The sequence below is a fragment of the Pleurodeles waltl genome, unplaced genomic scaffold, assembly GCF_031143425.1.
Source record: "Pleurodeles waltl isolate 20211129_DDA unplaced genomic scaffold, aPleWal1.hap1.20221129 scaffold_107, whole genome shotgun sequence".
Classification (NCBI taxonomy): domain Eukaryota; kingdom Metazoa; phylum Chordata; class Amphibia; order Caudata; family Salamandridae; genus Pleurodeles; species Pleurodeles waltl.
This window is the reverse complement of record NW_027149815.1, coordinates 1,252,135-1,275,010: the sequence shown is the minus strand read 5'-3', so window position 1 is coordinate 1,275,010 and position 22,876 is coordinate 1,252,135. Positions and strand designations below refer to the sequence as shown.

The 22,876-nt window shown below is 43.6% G+C and overlaps 21 non-coding genes across 21 annotated transcripts; 11 read left to right on the top strand and 10 right to left on the bottom strand.

Annotated features, from left to right (window-relative positions):
* Positions 1–630: 630 nt before the first annotated feature.
* Positions 631–702, top strand: TRNAA-AGC (transfer RNA alanine (anticodon AGC)). The gene has a single exon. It is a non-coding gene; the product is annotated as a tRNA-Ala (tRNA).
* Positions 703–2,019: 1,317 nt separating this feature from the next.
* On the bottom strand, positions 2,020–2,092 carry TRNAM-CAU (transfer RNA methionine (anticodon CAU)). Its single transcript has one exon. It is a non-coding gene; the product is annotated as a tRNA-Met (tRNA).
* A 674-nt stretch (positions 2,093–2,766) lies between these two features.
* Positions 2,767–2,838, top strand: TRNAA-AGC (transfer RNA alanine (anticodon AGC)). The gene has a single exon. It is a non-coding gene; the product is annotated as a tRNA-Ala (tRNA).
* A 1,317-nt stretch (positions 2,839–4,155) lies between these two features.
* Positions 4,156–4,228, bottom strand: TRNAM-CAU (transfer RNA methionine (anticodon CAU)). The gene has a single exon. It is a non-coding gene; the product is annotated as a tRNA-Met (tRNA).
* Positions 4,229–4,902: 674 nt separating this feature from the next.
* Positions 4,903–4,974, top strand: TRNAA-AGC (transfer RNA alanine (anticodon AGC)). Its single transcript has one exon. It is a non-coding gene; the product is annotated as a tRNA-Ala (tRNA).
* A 1,317-nt stretch (positions 4,975–6,291) lies between these two features.
* Positions 6,292–6,364, bottom strand: TRNAM-CAU (transfer RNA methionine (anticodon CAU)). Its single transcript has one exon. It is a non-coding gene; the product is annotated as a tRNA-Met (tRNA).
* Positions 6,365–7,038: 674 nt separating this feature from the next.
* On the top strand, positions 7,039–7,110 carry TRNAA-AGC (transfer RNA alanine (anticodon AGC)). The gene has a single exon. It is a non-coding gene; the product is annotated as a tRNA-Ala (tRNA).
* Positions 7,111–8,427: 1,317 nt separating this feature from the next.
* Positions 8,428–8,500, bottom strand: TRNAM-CAU (transfer RNA methionine (anticodon CAU)). The gene has a single exon. It is a non-coding gene; the product is annotated as a tRNA-Met (tRNA).
* A 674-nt stretch (positions 8,501–9,174) lies between these two features.
* Positions 9,175–9,246, top strand: TRNAA-AGC (transfer RNA alanine (anticodon AGC)). The gene has a single exon. It is a non-coding gene; the product is annotated as a tRNA-Ala (tRNA).
* Positions 9,247–10,563: 1,317 nt separating this feature from the next.
* Positions 10,564–10,636, bottom strand: TRNAM-CAU (transfer RNA methionine (anticodon CAU)). Its single transcript has one exon. It is a non-coding gene; the product is annotated as a tRNA-Met (tRNA).
* A 674-nt stretch (positions 10,637–11,310) lies between these two features.
* TRNAA-AGC (transfer RNA alanine (anticodon AGC)) lies at positions 11,311–11,382 on the top strand. Its single transcript has one exon. It is a non-coding gene; the product is annotated as a tRNA-Ala (tRNA).
* Positions 11,383–12,699: 1,317 nt separating this feature from the next.
* TRNAM-CAU (transfer RNA methionine (anticodon CAU)) lies at positions 12,700–12,772 on the bottom strand. The gene has a single exon. It is a non-coding gene; the product is annotated as a tRNA-Met (tRNA).
* Positions 12,773–13,446: 674 nt separating this feature from the next.
* Positions 13,447–13,518, top strand: TRNAA-AGC (transfer RNA alanine (anticodon AGC)). The gene has a single exon. It is a non-coding gene; the product is annotated as a tRNA-Ala (tRNA).
* Positions 13,519–14,835: 1,317 nt separating this feature from the next.
* On the bottom strand, positions 14,836–14,908 carry TRNAM-CAU (transfer RNA methionine (anticodon CAU)). The gene has a single exon. It is a non-coding gene; the product is annotated as a tRNA-Met (tRNA).
* A 674-nt stretch (positions 14,909–15,582) lies between these two features.
* Positions 15,583–15,654, top strand: TRNAA-AGC (transfer RNA alanine (anticodon AGC)). Its single transcript has one exon. It is a non-coding gene; the product is annotated as a tRNA-Ala (tRNA).
* Positions 15,655–16,971: 1,317 nt separating this feature from the next.
* Positions 16,972–17,044, bottom strand: TRNAM-CAU (transfer RNA methionine (anticodon CAU)). The gene has a single exon. It is a non-coding gene; the product is annotated as a tRNA-Met (tRNA).
* A 674-nt stretch (positions 17,045–17,718) lies between these two features.
* On the top strand, positions 17,719–17,790 carry TRNAA-AGC (transfer RNA alanine (anticodon AGC)). Its single transcript has one exon. It is a non-coding gene; the product is annotated as a tRNA-Ala (tRNA).
* Positions 17,791–19,107: 1,317 nt separating this feature from the next.
* TRNAM-CAU (transfer RNA methionine (anticodon CAU)) lies at positions 19,108–19,180 on the bottom strand. The gene has a single exon. It is a non-coding gene; the product is annotated as a tRNA-Met (tRNA).
* Positions 19,181–19,854: 674 nt separating this feature from the next.
* TRNAA-AGC (transfer RNA alanine (anticodon AGC)) lies at positions 19,855–19,926 on the top strand. The gene has a single exon. It is a non-coding gene; the product is annotated as a tRNA-Ala (tRNA).
* Positions 19,927–21,243: 1,317 nt separating this feature from the next.
* Positions 21,244–21,316, bottom strand: TRNAM-CAU (transfer RNA methionine (anticodon CAU)). Its single transcript has one exon. It is a non-coding gene; the product is annotated as a tRNA-Met (tRNA).
* A 674-nt stretch (positions 21,317–21,990) lies between these two features.
* TRNAA-AGC (transfer RNA alanine (anticodon AGC)) lies at positions 21,991–22,062 on the top strand. Its single transcript has one exon. It is a non-coding gene; the product is annotated as a tRNA-Ala (tRNA).
* The last annotated feature ends 814 nt before the right edge of the window (positions 22,063–22,876 follow it).

The following is a 22,876-nucleotide window of genomic DNA, read 5'->3' as shown; positions in this document are numbered from 1 at the left end:
AAGGTAGCAAAAATGCTGTTCTCATGTTGGAATATCAATACACTTCGGTTGCCTCCCTGGATTAAAATCGTCTGCAGTTATAATGGTCAGAAGACTGCTCTTTCCCAGTGCTTAAACCCACACCCCATACATTTAGCCATGCAAAAGAAATCAGGGCATACCATTCACCTCTCTAAGAAAGATCGTGCCATTTTTTCCTCCACATAACTGAGAATGAAATGGACTAAAACCCAGAATTAACATGCCGCCCCTAGCCGTAGATGCATCTAGATCTCAACACTGTACATGCTAATGTAACATAGCTGTGTGTCCTGCAAAAAGAGCAGGGGTACCTTAAGTCATCTCACAAGATGTGGAAACAGCACTCAACCATATCCTTCTTTGATGTATCCTGAACCAGTTGCCTTGAATACTCTGGCTTTTTTCGATTGCATCTAGCTGTTGTGTGTGGGGAATTATTCATTCTAGAGTCAACCTTATTCCATAAAAAACGGTGCTAGAAAATCCAGCTGTAAATCATATGGAATTCCACACCTGACGCTTCCCATTCCAGTGTCATATGTGGTGAATGTACATTCAATAGAATTCCAGGTTTCCATGCGTGGAGCAAGGTCTCCCTCTACAGGATGTGGGGATGTAGCTCAGTGGTAGAGCGCATGCTTAGCATGTATGAGGCCCCGGGTTCAATCCCCGGCATCTCCAGCTTTTCGCCATGCTAATCTTGCCTTTTGACAGATAGCTAGGCTGGCATCATCAGTAAGGAAGTGAGATGTCATGCAGCTGGTGCCAGAACCCCACTTTCTTCGCCTTGCAAAACCTTTTGAAATGGGGCTATCTCATTTCCCGTGTTTATAGAAAAAAATAATCTTGCTTCCATAAGAAACCAAAGTGGTGATTTATCTTGGCATTCTTAGTATAGAAAACGGGCACAGCTGTCTTGGTCATTTATTTGAATTCTTCCTCTAAACCAGAGACTCTTACCAGAAGGTTTAAGAAAAACAGAATGTTTTCTTCATCCTAATCCCTTCTGAATGGTCCATTAATCTACTGGTTTTGCTTTTCCAGTTCCTTTCACAGAAGCATTCAAAATGCATGTTCTTCATGCTCCGTACGGAGTAATGACTCTCCTAACTTTCTGTCCTTTCCTTCATGTTCCCATGCTGTCATCCTTTTGCCAGAAATGCTTCCAAAGGGCTGTGGATTCCTCGGCCCCATGCCCTTTCAGGAAAACTCCTTTCTGTAGGATTTCTAATTCTAGGTCCCCTGCTTTCCTTCACGCCAGCACAGCACATTCAGGTAGGTAAGCAGTCCCCCTTTATGGTGATAAGATGTAGCTGAGAATGCACTCTAGGAAGTGGCAATTTGTAGAGCAAGCTGCAGGTCATATTCATGATTTTCAAGATTAGACTGCAGTACTCCCACCCCACTCCCGCCGCAACCATTATTGAAAGAAAGATGAATGCAGCATGGAAAGCTGTACTGCCTAATCCTCCGATAGCTCAGATGGGAGAGCGGAGGACTGTAGTGGAGAAACAGAAATCCTTAGGTCGCTGGTTCAAATCCGGCTCGGAGGAGTTTCCCCTTTTTTGTTTTCCATAGCTGCTTTCTCTCTTGTTAAAACATTATGTGCCCCTCTGATTGAGAAACATTTCCCTAGCTCCAAATAAATGCTAGGACAGAAGGGTAGACTTCTTCTGCTTTCCAATGAAATTGACCACATAGTCATTTCTGAGGGATGTTGGAAGAGAAATAAACAAGGACCTGCAGATCAGAATTCATTCCAAAGCCTTGACTAAATATATGAAGGCACTTGGAAGACTTCCAGTTTCATTGTACCAAGGTAGATGTTTCGGCAGCCGAACCAGCTAAAACTCACCTACAATGAGTGGCCATGGATATGAAAGAGGGAATCTACAAAGACACCAACTCCTTAAAACTGAGCAAGATGCAATGTGGAGGAATAGTTTACAGATTTGGAGAAAATCTGAGATGTTTCTCTTGACAAAAGAAACACTGCAATGCCCTCTCTGAGGATCGAACTCAGGACCTTCAGATTATGAGACTGACGCGCTGCCTACTGCGCTAAGAAGGCTGCTTGAAACCGCTAACAAATGCGTCTACACACCATGAAGAGGGAAGGTAGCAAAAATGCTGTTCTCATGTTGGAATATCAATACACTTCGGTTGCCTCGCTGGATTAAAATCGTCTGCAGTTATAATGGTCAGAAGACTGCTCTTTCCCAGTGCTTAAACCCACACCCCATACATTTAGCCATGCAAAAGAAATCAGGGCATACCATTCACCTCTCTAAGAAAGATCGTGCCATTTTTTCCTCCACATAACTGAGAATGAAATGGACTAAAACCCAGAATTAACATGCCGCCCCTAGCCGTAGATGCATCTAGATCTCAACACTGTACATGCTAATGTAACATAGCTGTGTGTCCTGCAAAAAGAGCAGGGGTACCTTAAGTCATCTCACAAGATGTGGAAACAGCACTCAACCATATCCTTCTTTGATGTATCCTGAACCAGTTGCCTTGAATACTCTGGCTTTTTTCGATTGCATCTAGCTGTTGTGTGTGGGGAATTATTCATTCTAGAGTCAACCTTATTCCATAAAAAACGGTGCTAGAAAATCCAGCTGTAAATCATATGGAATTCCACACCTGACGCTTCCCATTCCAGTGTCATATGTGGTGAATGTACATTCAATAGAATTCCAGGTTTCCATGCGTGGAGCAAGGTCTCCCTCTACAGGATGTGGGGATGTAGCTCAGTGGTAGAGCGCATGCTTAGCATGTATGAGGCCCCGGGTTCAATCCCCGGCATCTCCAGCTTTTCGCCATGCTAATCTTGCCTTTTGACAGATAGCTAGGCTGGCATCATGAGTAAGGAAGTGAGATGTCATGCAGCTGGTGCCAGAACCCCACTTTCTTCGCCTTGCAAAACCTTTTGAAATGGGGCTATCTCATTTCCCGTGTTTATAGAAAAAAATAATCTTGCTTCCATAAGAAACCAAAGTGGTGATTTATCTTGGCATTCTTAGTATAGAAAACGGGCACAGCTGTCTTGGTCATTTATTTGAATTCTTCCTCTAAACCAGAGACTCTTACCAGAAGGTTTAAGAAAAACAGAATGTTTTCTTCATCCTAATCCCTTCTGAATGGTCCATTAATCTACTGGTTTTGCTTTTCCAGTTCCTTTCACAGAAGCATTAAAAATGCATGTTCTTCATGCTCCGTACGGAGTAATGACTCTCCTAACTTTCTGTCCTTTCCTTCATGTTCCCATGCTGTCATCCTTTTGCCAGAAATGCTTCCAAAGGGCTGTGGATTCCTCGGCCCCATGCCCTTTCAGGAAAACTCCTTTCTGTAGGATTTCTAATTCTAGGTCCCCTGCTTTCCTTCACGCCAGCACAGCACATTCAGGTAGGTAAGCAGTCCCCCTTTATGGTGATAAGATGTAGCTGAGAATGCACTCTAGGAAGTGGCAATTTGTAGAGCAAGCTGCAGGTCATATTCATGATTTTCAAGATTAGACTGCAGTACTCCCACCCCACTCCCGCCGCAACCATTATTGAAAGAAAGATGAATGCAGCATGGAAAGCTGTACTGCCTAATCCTCCGATAGCTCAGTTGGGAGAGCGGAGGACTGTAGTGGAGAAACAGAAATCCTTAGGTCGCTGGTTCAAATCCGGCTCGGAGGAGTTTCCCCTTTTTTGTTTTCCATAGCTGCTTTCTCTCTTGTTAAAACATTATGTGCCCCTCTGATTGAGAAACATTTCCCTAGCTCCAAATAAATGCTAGGACAGAAGGGTAGACTTCTTCTGCTTTCCAATGAAATTGACCACATAGTCATTTCTGAGGGATGTTGGAAGAGAAATAAACAAGGACCTGCAGATCAGAATTCATTCCAAAGCCTTGACTAAATATATGAAGGCACTTGGAAGACTTCCAGTTTCATTGTACCAAGGTAGATGTTTCGGCAGCCGAACCAGCTAAAACTCACCTACAATGAGTGGCCATGGATATGAAAGAGGGAATCTACAAAGACACCAACTCCTTAAAACTGAGCAAGATGCAATGTGGAGGAATAGTTTACAGATTTGGAGAAAATCTGAGATGTTTCTCTTGACAAAAGAAACACTGCAATGCCCTCTCTGAGGATCGAACTCAGGACCTTCAGATTATGAGACTGACGCGCTGCCTACTGCGCTAAGAAGGCTGCTTGAAACCGCTAACAAATGCGTCTACACACCATGAAGAGGGAAGGTAGCAAAAATGCTGTTCTCATGTTGGAATATCAATACACTTCGGTTGCCTCCCTGGATTAAAATCGTCTGCAGTTATAATGGTCAGAAGACTGCTCTTTCCCAGTGCTTAAACCCACACCCCATACATTTAGCCATGCAAAAGAAATCAGGGCATACCATTCACCTCTCTAAGAAAGATCGTGCCATTTTTTCCTCCACATAACTGAGAATGAAATGGACTAAAACCCAGAATTAACATGCCGCCCCTAGCCGTAGATGCATCTAGATCTCAACACTGTACATGCTAATGTAACATAGCTGTGTGTCCTGCAAAAAGAGCAGGGGTACCTTAAGTCATCTCACAAGATGTGGAAACAGCACTCAACCATATCCTTCTTTGATGTATCCTGAACCAGTTGCCTTGAATACTCTGGCTTTTTTCGATTGCATCTAGCTGTTGTGTGTGGGGAATTATTCATTCTAGAGTCAACCTTATTCCATAAAAAACGGTGCTAGAAAATCCAGCTGTAAATCATATGGAATTCCACACCTGACGCTTCCCATTCCAGTGTCATATGTGGTGAATGTACATTCAATAGAATTCCAGGTTTCCATGCGTGGAGCAAGGTCTCCCTCTACAGGATGTGGGGATGTAGCTCAGTGGTAGAGCGCATGCTTAGCATGTATGAGGCCCCGGGTTCAATCCCCGGCATCTCCAGCTTTTCGCCATGCTAATCTTGCCTTTTGACAGATAGCTAGGCTGGCATCATGAGTAAGGAAGTGAGATGTCATGCAGCTGGTGCCAGAACCCCACTTTCTTCGCCTTGCAAAACCTTTTGAAATGGGGCTATCTCATTTCCCGTGTTTATAGAAAAAAATAATCTTGCTTCCATAAGAAACCAAAGTGGTGATTTATCTTGGCATTCTTAGTATAGAAAACGGGCACAGCTGTCTTGGTCATTTATTTGAATTCTTCCTCTAAACCAGAGACTCTTACCAGAAGGTTTAAGAAAAACAGAATGTTTTCTTCATCCTAATCCCTTCTGAATGGTCCATTAATCTACTGGTTTTGCTTTTCCAGTTCCTTTCACAGAAGCATTCAAAATGCATGTTCTTCATGCTCCGTACGGAGTAATGACTCTCCTAACTTTCTGTCCTTTCCTTCATGTTCCCATGCTGTCATCCTTTTGCCAGAAATGCTTCCAAAGGGCTGTGGATTCCTCGGCCCCATGCCCTTTCAGGAAAACTCCTTTCTGTAGGATTTCTAATTCTAGGTCCCCTGCTTTCCTTCACGCCAGCACAGCACATTCAGGTAGGTAAGCAGTCCCCCTTTATGGTGATAAGATGTAGCTGAGAATGCACTCTAGGAAGTGGCAATTTGTAGAGCAAGCTGCAGGTCATATTCATGATTTTCAAGATTAGACTGCAGTACTCCCACCCCACTCCCGCCGCAACCATTATTGAAAGAAAGATGAATGCAGCATGGAAAGCTGTACTGCCTAATCCTCCGATAGCTCAGTTGGGAGAGCGGAGGACTGTAGTGGAGAAACAGAAATCCTTAGGTCGCTGGTTCAAATCCGGCTCGGAGGAGTTTCCCCTTTTTTGTTTTCCATAGCTGCTTTCTCTCTTGTTAAAACATTATGTGCCCCTCTGATTGAGAAACATTTCCCTAGCTCCAAATAAATGCTAGGACAGAAGGGTAGACTTCTTCTGCTTTCCAATGAAATTGACCACATAGTCATTTCTGAGGGATGTTGGAAGAGAAATAAACAAGGACCTGCAGATCAGAATTCATTCCAAAGCCTTGACTAAATATATGAAGGCACTTGGAAGACTTCCAGTTTCATTGTACCAAGGTAGATGTTTCGGCAGCCGAACCAGCTAAAACTCACCTACAATGAGTGGCCATGGATATGAAAGAGGGAATCTACAAAGACACCAACTCCTTAAAACTGAGCAAGATGCAATGTGGAGGAATAGTTTACAGATTTGGAGAAAATCTGAGATGTTTCTCTTGACAAAAGAAACACTGCAATGCCCTCTCTGAGGATCGAACTCAGGACCTTCAGATTATGAGACTGACGCGCTGCCTACTGCGCTAAGAAGGCTGCTTGAAACCGCTAACAAATGCGTCTACACACCATGAAGAGGGAAGGTAGCAAAAATGCTGTTCTCATGTTGGAATATCAATACACTTCGGTTGCCTCGCTGGATTAAAATCGTCTGCAGTTATAATGGTCAGAAGACTGCTCTTTCCCAGTGCTTAAACCCACACCCCATACATTTAGCCATGCAAAAGAAATCAGGGCATACCATTCACCTCTCTAAGAAAGATCGTGCCATTTTTTCCTCCACATAACTGAGAATGAAATGGACTAAAACCCAGAATTAACATGCCGCCCCTAGCCGTAGATGCATCTAGATCTCAACACTTTACATGCTAATGTAACATAGCTGTGTGTCCTGCAAAAAGAGCAGGGGTACCTTAAGTCATCTCACAAGATGTGGAAACAGCACTCAACCATATCCTTCTTTGATGTATCCTGAACCAGTTGCCTTGAATACTCTGGCTTTTTTCGATTGCATCTAGCTGTTGTGTGTGGGGAATTATTCATTCTAGAGTCAACCTTATTCCATAAAAAACGGTGCTAGAAAATCCAGCTGTAAATCATATGGAATTCCACACCTGACGCTTCCCATTCCAGTGTCATATGTGGTGAATGTACATTCAATAGAATTCCAGGTTTCCATGCGTGGAGCAAGGTCTCCCTCTACAGGATGTGGGGATGTAGCTCAGTGGTAGAGCGCATGCTTAGCATGTATGAGGCCCCGGGTTCAATCCCCGGCATCTCCAGCTTTTCGCCATGCTAATCTTGCCTTTTGACAGATAGCTAGGCTGGCATCATGAGTAAGGAAGTGAGATGTCATGCAGCTGGTGCCAGAACCCCCCTTTCTTCGCCTTGCAAAACCTTTTGAAATGGGGCTATCTCATTTCCCGTGTTTATAGAAAAAAATAATCTTGCTTCCATAAGAAACCAAAGTGGTGATTTATCTTGGCATTCTTAGTATAGAAAACGGGCACAGCTGTCTTGGTCATTTATTTGAATTCTTCCTCTAAACCAGAGACTCTTACCAGAAGGTTTAAGAAAAACAGAATGTTTTCTTCATCCTAATCCCTTCTGAATGGTCCATTAATCTACTGGTTTTGCTTTTCCAGTTCCTTTCACAGAAGCATTCAAAATGCATGTTCTTCATGCTCCGTACGGAGTAATGACTCTCCTAACTTTCTGTCCTTTCCTTCATGTTCCCATGCTGTCATCCTTTTGCCAGAAATGCTTCCAAAGGGCTGTGGATTCCTCGGCCCCATGCCCTTTCAGGAAAACTCCTTTCTGTAGGATTTCTAATTCTAGGTCCCCTGCTTTCCTTCACGCCAGCACAGCACATTCAGGTAGGTAAGCAGTCCCCCTTTATGGTGATAAGATGTAGCTGAGAATGCACTCTAGGAAGTGGCAATTTGTAGAGCAAGCTGCAGGTCATATTCATGATTTTCAAGATTAGACTGCAGTACTCCCACCCCACTCCCGCCGCAACCATTATTGAAAGAAAGATGAATGCAGCATGGAAAGCTGTACTGCCTAATCCTCCGATAGCTCAGTTGGGAGAGCGGAGGACTGTAGTGGAGAAACAGAAATCCTTAGGTCGCTGGTTCAAATCCGGCTCGGAGGAGTTTCCCCTTTTTTGTTTTCCATAGCTGCTTTCTCTCTTGTTAAAACATTATGTGCCCCTCTGATTGAGAAACATTTCCCTAGCTCCAAATAAATGCTAGGACAGAAGGGTAGACTTCTTCTGCTTTCCAATGAAATTGACCACATAGTCATTTCTGAGGGATGTTGGAAGAGAAATAAACAAGGACCTGCAGATCAGAATTCATTCCAAAGCCTTGACTAAATATATGAAGGCACTTGGAAGACTTCCAGTTTCATTGTACCAAGGTAGATGTTTCGGCAGCCGAACCAGCTAAAACTCACCTACAATGAGTGGCCATGGATATGAAAGAGGGAATCTACAAAGACACCAACTCCTTAAAACTGAGCAAGATGCAATGTGGAGGAATAGTTTACAGATTTGGAGAAAATCTGAGATGTTTCTCTTGACAAAAGAAACACTGCAATGCCCTCTCTGAGGATCGAACTCAGGACCTTCAGATTATGAGACTGACGCGCTGCCTACTGCGCTAAGAAGGCTGCTTGAAACCGCTAACAAATGCGTCTACACACCATGAAGAGGGAAGGTAGCAAAAATGCTGTTCTCATGTTGGAATATCAATACACTTCGGTTGCCTCCCTGGATTAAAATCGTCTGCAGTTATAATGGTCAGAAGACTGCTCTTTCCCAGTGCTTAAACCCACACCCCATACATTTAGCCATGCAAAAGAAATCAGGGCATACCATTCACCTCTCTAAGAAAGATCGTGCCATTTTTTCCTCCACATAACTGAGAATGAAATGGACTAAAACCCAGAATTAACATGCCGCCCCTAGCCGTAGATGCATCTAGATCTCAACACTGTACATGCTAATGTAACATAGCTGTGTGTCCTGCAAAAAGAGCAGGGGTACCTTAAGTCATCTCACAAGATGTGGAAACAGCACTCAACCATATCCTTCTTTGATGTATCCTGAACCAGTTGCCTTGAATACTCTGGCTTTTTTCGATTGCATCTAGCTGTTGTGTGTGGGGAATTATTCATTCTAGAGTCAACCTTATTCCATAAAAAACGGTGCTAGAAAATCCAGCTGTAAATCATATGGAATTCCACACCTGACGCTTCCCATTCCAGTGTCATATGTGGTGAATGTACATTCAATAGAATTCCAGGTTTCCATGCGTGGAGCAAGGTCTCCCTCTACAGGATGTGGGGATGTAGCTCAGTGGTAGAGCGCATGCTTAGCATGTATGAGGCCCCGGGTTCAATCCCCGGCATCTCCAGCTTTTCGCCATGCTAATCTTGCCTTTTGACAGATAGCTAGGCTGGCATCATGAGTAAGGAAGTGAGATGTCATGCAGCTGGTGCCAGAACCCCACTTTCTTCGCCTTGCAAAACCTTTTGAAATGGGGCTATCTCATTTCCCGTGTTTATAGAAAAAAATAATCTTGCTTCCATAAGAAACCAAAGTGGTGATTTATCTTGGCATTCTTAGTATAGAAAACGGGCACAGCTGTCTTGGTCATTTATTTGAATTCTTCCTCTAAACCAGAGACTCTTACCAGAAGGTTTAAGAAAAACAGAATGTTTTCTTCATCCTAATCCCTTCTGAATGGTCCATTAATCTACTGGTTTTGCTTTTCCAGTTCCTTTCACAGAAGCATTCAAAATGCATGTTCTTCATGCTCCGTACGGAGTAATGACTCTCCTAACTTTCTGTCCTTTCCTTCATGTTCCCATGCTGTCATCCTTTTGCCAGAAATGCTTCCAAAGGGCTGTGGATTCCTCGGCCCCATGCCCTTTCAGGAAAACTCCTTTCTGTAGGATTTCTAATTCTAGGTCCCCTGCTTTCCTTCACGCCAGCACAGCACATTCAGGTAGGTAAGCAGTCCCCCTTTATGGTGATAAGATGTAGCTGAGAATGCACTCTAGGAAGTGGCAATTTGTAGAGCAAGCTGCAGGTCATATTCATGATTTTCAAGATTAGACTGCAGTACTCCCACCCCACTCCCGCCGCAACCATTATTGAAAGAAAGATGAATGCAGCATGGAAAGCTGTACTGCCTAATCCTCCGATAGCTCAGTTGGGAGAGCGGAGGACTGTAGTGGAGAAACAGAAATCCTTAGGTCGCTGGTTCAAATCCGGCTCGGAGGAGTTTCCCCTTTTTTGTTTTCCATAGCTGCTTTCTCTCTTGTTAAAACATTATGTGCCCCTCTGATTGAGAAACATTTCCCTAGCTCCAAATAAATGCTAGGACAGAAGGGTAGACTTCTTCTGCTTTCCAATGAAATTGACCACATAGTCATTTCTGAGGGATGTTGGAAGAGAAATAAACAAGGACCTGCAGATCAGAATTCATTCCAAAGCCTTGACTAAATATATGAAGGCACTTGGAAGACTTCCAGTTTCATTGTACCAAGGTAGATGTTTCGGCAGCCGAACCAGCTAAAACTCACCTACAATGAGTGGCCATGGATATGAAAGAGGGAATCTACAAAGACACCAACTCCTTAAAACTGAGCAAGATGCAATGTGGAGGAATAGTTTACAGATTTGGAGAAAATCTGAGATGTTTCTCTTGACAAAAGAAACACTGCAATGCCCTCTCTGAGGATCGAACTCAGGACCTTCAGATTATGAGACTGACGCGCTGCCTACTGCGCTAAGAAGGCTGCTTGAAACCGCTAACAAATGCGTCTACACACCATGAAGAGGGAAGGTAGCAAAAATGCTGTTCTCATGTTGGAATATCAATACACTTCGGTTGCCTCCCTGGATTAAAATCGTCTGCAGTTATAATGGTCAGAAGACTGCTCTTTCCCAGTGCTTAAACCCACACCCCATACATTTAGCCATGCAAAAGAAATCAGGGCATACCATTCACCTCTCTAAGAAAGATCGTGCCATTTTTTCCTCCACATAACTGAGAATGAAATGGACTAAAACCCAGAATTAACATGCCGCCCCTAGCCGTAGATGCATCTAGATCTCAACACTGTACATGCTAATGTAACATAGCTGTGTGTCCTGCAAAAAGAGCAGGGGTACCTTAAGTCATCTCACAAGATGTGGAAACAGCACTCAACCATATCCTTCTTTGATGTATCCTGAACCAGTTGCCTTGAATACTCTGGCTTTTTTCGATTGCATCTAGCTGTTGTGTGTGGGGAATTATTCATTCTAGAGTCAACCTTATTCCATAAAAAACGGTGCTAGAAAATCCAGCTGTAAATCATATGGAATTCCACACCTGACGCTTCCCATTCCAGTGTCATATGTGGTGAATGTACATTCAATAGAATTCCAGGTTTCCATGCGTGGAGCAAGGTCTCCCTCTACAGGATGTGGGGATGTAGCTCAGTGGTAGAGCGCATGCTTAGCATGTATGAGGCCCCGGGTTCAATCCCCGGCATCTCCAGCTTTTCGCCATGCTAATCTTGCCTTTTGACAGATAGCTAGGCTGGCATCATGAGTAAGGAAGTGAGATGTCATGCAGCTGGTGCCAGAACCCCACTTTCTTCGCCTTGCAAAACCTTTTGAAATGGGGCTATCTCATTTCCCGTGTTTATAGAAAAAAATAATCTTGCTTCCATAAGAAACCAAAGTGGTGATTTATCTTGGCATTCTTAGTATAGAAAACGGGCACAGCTGTCTTGGTCATTTATTTGAATTCTTCCTCTAAACCAGAGACTCTTACCAGAAGGTTTAAGAAAAACAGAATGTTTTCTTCATCCTAATCCCTTCTGAATGGTCCATTAATCTACTGGTTTTGCTTTTCCAGTTCCTTTCACAGAAGCATTCAAAATGCATGTTCTTCATGCTCCGTACGGAGTAATGACTCTCCTAACTTTCTGTCCTTTCCTTCATGTTCCCATGCTGTCATCCTTTTGCCAGAAATGCTTCCAAAGGGCTGTGGATTCCTCGGCCCCATGCCCTTTCAGGAAAACTCCTTTCTGTAGGATTTCTAATTCTAGGTCCCCTGCTTTCCTTCACGCCAGCACAGCACATTCAGGTAGGTAAGCAGTCCCCCTTTATGGTGATAAGATGTAGCTGAGAATGCACTCTAGGAAGTGGCAATTTGTAGAGCAAGCTGCAGGTCATATTCATGATTTTCAAGATTAGACTGCAGTACTCCCACCCCACTCCCGCCGCAACCATTATTGAAAGAAAGATGAATGCAGCATGGAAAGCTGTACTGCCTAATCCTCCGATAGCTCAGTTGGGAGAGCGGAGGACTGTAGTGGAGAAACAGAAATCCTTAGGTCGCTGGTTCAAATCCGGCTCGGAGGAGTTTCCCCTTTTTTGTTTTCCATAGCTGCTTTCTCTCTTGTTAAAACATTATGTGCCCCTCTGATTGAGAAACATTTCCCTAGCTCCAAATAAATGCTAGGACAGAAGGGTAGACTTCTTCTGCTTTCCAATGAAATTGACCACATAGTCATTTCTGAGGGATGTTGGAAGAGAAATAAACAAGGACCTGCAGATCAGAATTCATTCCAAAGCCTTGACTAAATATATGAAGGCACTTGGAAGACTTCCAGTTTCATTGTACCAAGGTAGATGTTTCGGCAGCCGAACCAGCTAAAACTCACCTACAATGAGTGGCCATGGATATGAAAGAGGGAATCTACAAAGACACCAACTCCTTAAAACTGAGCAAGATGCAATGTGGAGGAATAGTTTACAGATTTGGAGAAAATCTGAGATGTTTCTCTTGACAAAAGAAACACTGCAATGCCCTCTCTGAGGATCGAACTCAGGACCTTCAGATTATGAGACTGACGCGCTGCCTACTGCGCTAAGAAGGCTGCTTGAAACCGCTAACAAATGCGTCTACACACCATGAAGAGGGAAGGTAGCAAAAATGCTGTTCTCATGTTGGAATATCAATACACTTCGGTTGCCTCGCTGGATTAAAATCGTCTGCAGTTATAATGGTCAGAAGACTGCTCTTTCCCAGTGCTTAAACCCACACCCCATACATTTAGCCATGCAAAAGAAATCAGGGCATACCATTCACCTCTCTAAGAAAGATCGTGCCATTTTTTCCTCCACATAACTGAGAATGAAATGGACTAAAACCCAGAATTAACATGCCGCCCCTAGCCGTAGATGCATCTAGATCTCAACACTTTACATGCTAATGTAACATAGCTGTGTGTCCTGCAAAAAGAGCAGGGGTACCTTAAGTCATCTCACAAGATGTGGAAACAGCACTCAACCATATCCTTCTTTGATGTATCCTGAACCAGTTGCCTTGAATACTCTGGCTTTTTTCGATTGCATCTAGCTGTTGTGTGTGGGGAATTATTCATTCTAGAGTCAACCTTATTCCATAAAAAACGGTGCTAGAAAATCCAGCTGTAAATCATATGGAATTCCACACCTGACGCTTCCCATTCCAGTGTCATATGTGGTGAATGTACATTCAATAGAATTCCAGGTTTCCATGCGTGGAGCAAGGTCTCCCTCTACAGGATGTGGGGATGTAGCTCAGTGGTAGAGCGCATGCTTAGCATGTATGAGGCCCCGGGTTCAATCCCCGGCATCTCCAGCTTTTCGCCATGCTAATCTTGCCTTTTGACAGATAGCTAGGCTGGCATCATGAGTAAGGAAGTGAGATGTCATGCAGCTGGTGCCAGAACCCCCCTTTCTTCGCCTTGCAAAACCTTTTGAAATGGGGCTATCTCATTTCCCGTGTTTATAGAAAAAAATAATCTTGCTTCCATAAGAAACCAAAGTGGTGATTTATCTTGGCATTCTTAGTATAGAAAACGGGCACAGCTGTCTTGGTCATTTATTTGAATTCTTCCTCTAAACCAGAGACTCTTACCAGAAGGTTTAAGAAAAACAGAATGTTTTCTTCATCCTAATCCCTTCTGAATGGTCCATTAATCTACTGGTTTTGCTTTTCCAGTTCCTTTCACAGAAGCATTCAAAATGCATGTTCTTCATGCTCCGTACGGAGTAATGACTCTCCTAACTTTCTGTCCTTTCCTTCATGTTCCCATGCTGTCATCCTTTTGCCAGAAATGCTTCCAAAGGGCTGTGGATTCCTCGGCCCCATGCCCTTTCAGGAAAACTCCTTTCTGTAGGATTTCTAATTCTAGGTCCCCTGCTTTCCTTCACGCCAGCACAGCACATTCAGGTAGGTAAGCAGTCCCCCTTTATGGTGATAAGATGTAGCTGAGAATGCACTCTAGGAAGTGGCAATTTGTAGAGCAAGCTGCAGGTCATATTCATGATTTTCAAGATTAGACTGCAGTACTCCCACCCCACTCCCGCCGCAACCATTATTGAAAGAAAGATGAATGCAGCATGGAAAGCTGTACTGCCTAATCCTCCGATAGCTCAGTTGGGAGAGCGGAGGACTGTAGTGGAGAAACAGAAATCCTTAGGTCGCTGGTTCAAATCCGGCTCGGAGGAGTTTCCCCTTTTTTGTTTTCCATAGCTGCTTTCTCTCTTGTTAAAACATTATGTGCCCCTCTGATTGAGAAACATTTCCCTAGCTCCAAATAAATGCTAGGACAGAAGGGTAGACTTCTTCTGCTTTCCAATGAAATTGACCACATAGTCATTTCTGAGGGATGTTGGAAGAGAAATAAACAAGGACCTGCAGATCAGAATTCATTCCAAAGCCTTGACTAAATATATGAAGGCACTTGGAAGACTTCCAGTTTCATTGTACCAAGGTAGATGTTTCGGCAGCCGAACCAGCTAAAACTCACCTACAATGAGTGGCCATGGATATGAAAGAGGGAATCTACAAAGACACCAACTCCTTAAAACTGAGCAAGATGCAATGTGGAGGAATAGTTTACAGATTTGGAGAAAATCTGAGATGTTTCTCTTGACAAAAGAAACACTGCAATGCCCTCTCTGAGGATCGAACTCAGGACCTTCAGATTATGAGACTGACGCGCTGCCTACTGCGCTAAGAAGGCTGCTTGAAACCGCTAACAAATGCGTCTACACACCATGAAGAGGGAAGGTAGCAAAAATGCTGTTCTCATGTTGGAATATCAATACACTTCGGTTGCCTCGCTGGATTAAAATCGTCTGCAGTTATAATGGTCAGAAGACTGCTCTTTCCCAGTGCTTAAACCCACACCCCATACATTTAGCCATGCAAAAGAAATCAGGGCATACCATTCACCTCTCTAAGAAAGATCGTGCCATTTTTTCCTCCACATAACTGAGAATGAAATGGACTAAAACCCAGAATTAACATGCCGCCCCTAGCCGTAGATGCATCTAGATCTCAACACTTTACATGCTAATGTAACATAGCTGTGTGTCCTGCAAAAAGAGCAGGGGTACCTTAAGTCATCTCACAAGATGTGGAAACAGCACTCAACCATATCCTTCTTTGATGTATCCTGAACCAGTTGCCTTGAATACTCTGGCTTTTTTCGATTGCATCTAGCTGTTGTGTGTGGGGAATTATTCATTCTAGAGTCAACCTTATTCCATAAAAAACGGTGCTAGAAAATCCAGCTGTAAATCATATGGAATTCCACACCTGACGCTTCCCATTCCAGTGTCATATGTGGTGAATGTACATTCAATAGAATTCCAGGTTTCCATGCGTGGAGCAAGGTCTCCCTCTACAGGATGTGGGGATGTAGCTCAGTGGTAGAGCGCATGCTTAGCATGTATGAGGCCCCGGGTTCAATCCCCGGCATCTCCAGCTTTTCGCCATGCTAATCTTGCCTTTTGACAGATAGCTAGGCTGGCATCATGAGTAAGGAAGTGAGATGTCATGCAGCTGGTGCCAGAACCCCCCTTTCTTCGCCTTGCAAAACCTTTTGAAATGGGGCTATCTCATTTCCCGTGTTTATAGAAAAAAATAATCTTGCTTCCATAAGAAACCAAAGTGGTGATTTATCTTGGCATTCTTAGTATAGAAAACGGGCACAGCTGTCTTGGTCATTTATTTGAATTCTTCCTCTAAACCAGAGACTCTTACCAGAAGGTTTAAGAAAAACAGAATGTTTTCTTCATCCTAATCCCTTCTGAATGGTCCATTAATCTACTGGTTTTGCTTTTCCAGTTCCTTTCACAGAAGCATTAAAAATGCATGTTCTTCATGCTCCGTACGGAGTAATGACTCTCCTAACTTTCTGTCCTTTCCTTCATGTTCCCATGCTGTCATCCTTTTGCCAGAAATGCTTCCAAAGGGCTGTGGATTCCTCGGCCCCATGCCCTTTCAGGAAAACTCCTTTCTGTAGGATTTCTAATTCTAGGTCCCCTGCTTTCCTTCACGCCAGCACAGCACATTCAGGTAGGTAAGCAGTCCCCCTTTATGGTGATAAGATGTAGCTGAGAATGCACTCTAGGAAGTGGCAATTTGTAGAGCAAGCTGCAGGTCATATTCATGATTTTCAAGATTAGACTGCAGTACTCCCACCCCACTCCCGCCGCAACCATTATTGAAAGAAAGATGAATGCAGCATGGAAAGCTGTACTGCCTAATCCTCCGATAGCTCAGTTGGGAGAGCGGAGGACTGTAGTGGAGAAACAGAAATCCTTAGGTCGCTGGTTCAAATCCGGCTCGGAGGAGTTTCCCCTTTTTTGTTTTCCATAGCTGCTTTCTCTCTTGTTAAAACATTATGTGCCCCTCTGATTGAGAAACATTTCCCTAGCTCCAAATAAATGCTAGGACAGAAGGGTAGACTTCTTCTGCTTTCCAATGAAATTGACCACATAGTCATTTCTGAGGGATGTTGGAAGAGAAATAAACAAGGACCTGCAGATCAGAATTCATTCCAAAGCCTTGACTAAATATATGAAGGCACTTGGAAGACTTCCAGTTTCATTGTACCAAGGTAGATGTTTCGGCAGCCGAACCAGCTAAAACTCACCTACAATGAGTGGCCATGGATATGAAAGAGGGAATCTACAAAGACACCAACTCCTTAAAACTGAGCAAGATGCAATGTGGAGGAATAGTTTACAGATTTGGAGAAAATCTGAGATGTTTCTCTTGACAAAAGAAACACTGCAATGCCCTCTCTGAGGATCGAACTCAGGACCTTCAGATTATGAGACTGACGCGCTGCCTACTGCGCTAAGAAGGCTGCTTGAAACCGCTAACAAATGCGTCTACACACCATGAAGAGGGAAGGTAGCAAAAATGCTGTTCTCATGTTGGAATATCAATACACTTCGGTTGCCTCCCTGGATTAAAATCGTCTGCAGTTATAATGGTCAGAAGACTGCTCTTTCCCAGTGCTTAAACCCACACCCCATACATTTAGCCATGCAAAAGAAATCAGGGCATACCATTCACCTCTCTAAGAAAGATCGTGCCATTTTTTCCTCCACATAACTGAGAATGAAATGGACTAAAACCCAGAATTAACATGCCGCCCCTAGCCGTAGATGCATCTAGATCTCAACACTGTACATGCTAATGTAACATAGCTGTGTGTCCTGCAAAAAGAGCAGGGGTACCTTAAGTCATCTCACAAGATGTGGAAACAGCACTCAACCATATCCTTCTTTGATGTATCCTGAACCAGTTGCCTTGAATACTCTGGCTTTTTTCGATTGCATCTAGCTGTTGTGTGTGGGGAATTATTCATTCTAGAGTCAACCTTATTCCATAAAAAACGGTGCTAGAAAATCCAGCTGTAAATCATATGGAATTCCACACCTGACGCTTCCCATTCCAGTGTCATATGTGGTGAATGTACATTCAATAGAATTCCAGGTTTCCATGCGTGGAGCAAGGTCTCCCTCTACAGGATGTGGGGATGTAGCTCAGTGGTAGAGCGCATGCTTAGCATGTATGAGGCCCCGGGTTCAATCCCCGGCATCTCCAGCTTTTCGCCATGCTAATCTTGCCTTTTGACAGATAGCTAGGCTGGCATCATGAGTAAGGAAGTGAGATGTCATGCAGCTGGTGCCAGAACCCCACTTTCTTCGCCTTGCAAAACCTTTTGAAATGGGGCTATCTCATTTCCCGTGTTTATAGAAAAAAATAATCTTGCTTCCATAAGAAACCAAAGTGGTGATTTATCTTGGCATTCTTAGTATAGAAAACGGGCACAGCTGTCTTGGTCATTTATTTGAATTCTTCCTCTAAACCAGAGACTCTTACCAGAAGGTTTAAGAAAAACAGAATGTTTTCTTCATCCTAATCCCTTCTGAATGGTCCATTAATCTACTGGTTTTGCTTTTCCAGTTCCTTTCACAGAAGCATTCAAAATGCATGTTCTTCATGCTCCGTACGGAGTAATGACTCTCCTAACTTTCTGTCCTTTCCTTCATGTTCCCATGCTGTCATCCTTTTGCCAGAAATGCTTCCAAAGGGCTGTGGATTCCTCGGCCCCATGCCCTTTCAGGAAAACTCCTTTCTGTAGGATTTCTAATTCTAGGTCCCCTGCTTTCCTTCACGCCAGCACAGCACATTCAGGTAGGTAAGCAGTCCCCCTTTATGGTGATAAGATGTAGCTGAGAATGCACTCTAGGAAGTGGCAATTTGTAGAGCAAGCTGCAGGTCATATTCATGATTTTCAAGATTAGACTGCAGTACTCCCACCCCACTCCCGCCGCAACCATTATTGAAAGAAAGATGAATGCAGCATGGAAAGCTGTACTGCCTAATCCTCCGATAGCTCAGTTGGGAGAGCGGAGGACTGTAGTGGAGAAACAGAAATCCTTAGGTCGCTGGTTCAAATCCGGCTCGGAGGAGTTTCCCCTTTTTTGTTTTCCATAGCTGCTTTCTCTCTTGTTAAAACATTATGTGCCCCTCTGATTGAGAAACATTTCCCTAGCTCCAAATAAATGCTAGGACAGAAGGGTAGACTTCTTCTGCTTTCCAATGAAATTGACCACATAGTCATTTCTGAGGGATGTTGGAAGAGAAATAAACAAGGACCTGCAGATCAGAATTCATTCCAAAGCCTTGACTAAATATATGAAGGCACTTGGAAGACTTCCAGTTTCATTGTACCAAGGTAGATGTTTCGGCAGCCGAACCAGCTAAAACTCACCTACAATGAGTGGCCATGGATATGAAAGAGGGAATCTACAAAGACACCAACTCCTTAAAACTGAGCAAGATGCAATGTGGAGGAATAGTTTACAGATTTGGAGAAAATCTGAGATGTTTCTCTTGACAAAAGAAACACTGCAATGCCCTCTCTGAGGATCGAACTCAGGACCTTCAGATTATGAGACTGACGCGCTGCCTACTGCGCTAAGAAGGCTGCTTGAAACCGCTAACAAATGCGTCTACACACCATGAAGAGGGAAGGTAGCAAAAATGCTGTTCTCATGTTGGAATATCAATACACTTCGGTTGCCTCGCTGGATTAAAATCGTCTGCAGTTATAATGGTCAGAAGACTGCTCTTTCCCAGTGCTTAAACCCACACCCCATACATTTAGCCATGCAAAAGAAATCAGGGCATACCATTCACCTCTCTAAGAAAGATCGTGCCATTTTTTCCTCCACATAACTGAGAATGAAATGGACTAAAACCCAGAATTAACATGCCGCCCCTAGCCGTAGATGCATCTAGATCTCAACACTTTACATGCTAATGTAACATAGCTGTGTGTCCTGCAAAAAGAGCAGGGGTACCTTAAGTCATCTCACAAGATGTGGAAACAGCACTCAACCATATCCTTCTTTGATGTATCCTGAACCAGTTGCCTTGAATACTCTGGCTTTTTTCGATTGCATCTAGCTGTTGTGTGTGGGGAATTATTCATTCTAGAGTCAACCTTATTCCATAAAAAACGGTGCTAGAAAATCCAGCTGTAAATCATATGGAATTCCACACCTGACGCTTCCCATTCCAGTGTCATATGTGGTGAATGTACATTCAATAGAATTCCAGGTTTCCATGCGTGGAGCAAGGTCTCCCTCTACAGGATGTGGGGATGTAGCTCAGTGGTAGAGCGCATGCTTAGCATGTATGAGGCCCCGGGTTCAATCCCCGGCATCTCCAGCTTTTCGCCATGCTAATCTTGCCTTTTGACAGATAGCTAGGCTGGCATCATGAGTAAGGAAGTGAGATGTCATGCAGCTGGTGCCAGAACCCCACTTTCTTCGCCTTGCAAAACCTTTTGAAATGGGGCTATCTCATTTCCCGTGTTTATAGAAAAAAATAATCTTGCTTCCATAAGAAACCAAAGTGGTGATTTATCTTGGCATTCTTAGTATAGAAAACGGGCACAGCTGTCTTGGTCATTTATTTGAATTCTTCCTCTAAACCAGAGACTCTTACCAGAAGGTTTAAGAAAAACAGAATGTTTTCTTCATCCTAATCCCTTCTGAATGGTCCATTAATCTACTGGTTTTGCTTTTCCAGTTCCTTTCACAGAAGCATTCAAAATGCATGTTCTTCATGCTCCGTACGGAGTAATGACTCTCCTAACTTTCTGTCCTTTCCTTCATGTTCCCATGCTGTCATCCTTTTGCCAGAAATGCTTCCAAAGGGCTGTGGATTCCTCGGCCCCATGCCCTTTCAGGAAAACTCCTTTCTGTAGGATTTCTAATTCTAGGTCCCCTGCTTTCCTTCACGCCAGCACAGCACATTCAGGTAGGTAAGCAGTCCCCCTTTATGGTGATAAGATGTAGCTGAGAATGCACTCTAGGAAGTGGCAATTTGTAGAGCAAGCTGCAGGTCATATTCATGATTTTCAAGATTAGACTGCAGTACTCCCACCCCACTCCCGCCGCAACCATTATTGAAAGAAAGATGAATGCAGCATGGAAAGCTGTACTGCCTAATCCTCCGATAGCTCAGTTGGGAGAGCGGAGGACTGTAGTGGAGAAACAGAAATCCTTAGGTCGCTGGTTCAAATCCGGCTCGGAGGAGTTTCCCCTTTTTTGTTTTCCATAGCTGCTTTCTCTCTTGTTAAAACATTATGTGCCCCTCTGATTGAGAAACATTTCCCTAGCTCCAAATAAATGCTAGGACAGAAGGGTAGACTTCTTCTGCTTTCCAATGAAATTGACCACATAGTCATTTCTGAGGGATGTTGGAAGAGAAATAAACAAGGACCTGCAGATCAGAATTCATTCCAAAGCCTTGACTAAATATATGAAGGCACTTGGAAGACTTCCAGTTTCATTGTACCAAGGTAGATGTTTCGGCAGCCGAACCAGCTAAAACTCACCTACAATGAGTGGCCATGGATATGAAAGAGGGAATCTACAAAGACACCAACTCCTTAAAACTGAGCAAGATGCAATGTGGAGGAATAGTTTACAGATTTGGAGAAAATCTGAGATGTTTCTCTTGACAAAAGAAACACTGCAATGCCCTCTCTGAGGATCGAACTCAGGACCTTCAGATTATGAGACTGACGCGCTGCCTACTGCGCTAAGAAGGCTGCTTGAAACCGCTAACAAATGCGTCTACACACCATGAAGAGGGAAGGTAGCAAAAATGCTGTTCTCATGTTGGAATATCAATACACTTCGGTTGCCTCGCTGGATTAAAATCGTCTGCAGTTATAATGGTCAGAAGACTGCTCTTTCCCAGTGCTTAAACCCACACCCCATACATTTAGCCATGCAAAAGAAATCAGGGCATACCATTCACCTCTCTAAGAAAGATCGTGCCATTTTTTCCTCCACATAACTGAGAATGAAATGGACTAAAACCCAGAATTAACATGCCGCCCCTAGCCGTAGATGCATCTAGATCTCAACACTTTACATGCTAATGTAACATAGCTGTGTGTCCTGCAAAAAGAGCAGGGGTACCTTAAGTCATCTCACAAGATGTGGAAACAGCACTCAACCATATCCTTCTTTGATGTATCCTGAACCAGTTGCCTTGAATACTCTGGCTTTTTTCGATTGCATCTAGCTGTTGTGTGTGGGGAATTATTCATTCTAGAGTCAACCTTATTCCATAAAAAACGGTGCTAGAAAATCCAGCTGTAAATCATATGGAATTCCACACCTGACGCTTCCCATTCCAGTGTCATATGTGGTGAATGTACATTCAATAGAATTCCAGGTTTCCATGCGTGGAGCAAGGTCTCCCTCTACAGGATGTGGGGATGTAGCTCAGTGGTAGAGCGCATGCTTAGCATGTATGAGGCCCCGGGTTCAATCCCCGGCATCTCCAGCTTTTCGCCATGCTAATCTTGCCTTTTGACAGATAGCTAGGCTGGCATCATGAGTAAGGAAGTGAGATGTCATGCAGCTGGTGCCAGAACCCCACTTTCTTCGCCTTGCAAAACCTTTTGAAATGGGGCTATCTCATTTCCCGTGTTTATAGAAAAAAATAATCTTGCTTCCATAAGAAACCAAAGTGGTGATTTATCTTGGCATTCTTAGTATAGAAAACGGGCACAGCTGTCTTGGTCATTTATTTGAATTCTTCCTCTAAACCAGAGACTCTTACCAGAAGGTTTAAGAAAAACAGAATGTTTTCTTCATCCTAATCCCTTCTGAATGGTCCATTAATCTACTGGTTTTGCTTTTCCAGTTCCTTTCACAGAAGCATTAAAAATGCATGTTCTTCATGCTCCGTACGGAGTAATGACTCTCCTAACTTTCTGTCCTTTCCTTCATGTTCCCATGCTGTCATCCTTTTGCCAGAAATGCTTCCAAAGGGCTGTGGATTCCTCGGCCCCATGCCCTTTCAGGAAAACTCCTTTCTGTAGGATTTCTAATTCTAGGTCCCCTGCTTTCCTTCACGCCAGCACAGCACATTCAGGTAGGTAAGCAGTCCCCCTTTATGGTGATAAGATGTAGCTGAGAATGCACTCTAGGAAGTGGCAATTTGTAGAGCAAGCTGCAGGTCATATTCATGATTTTCAAGATTAGACTGCAGTACTCCCACCCCACTCCCGCCGCAACCATTATTGAAAGAAAGATGAATGCAGCATGGAAAGCTGTACTGCCTAATCCTCCGATAGCTCAGTTGGGAGAGCGGA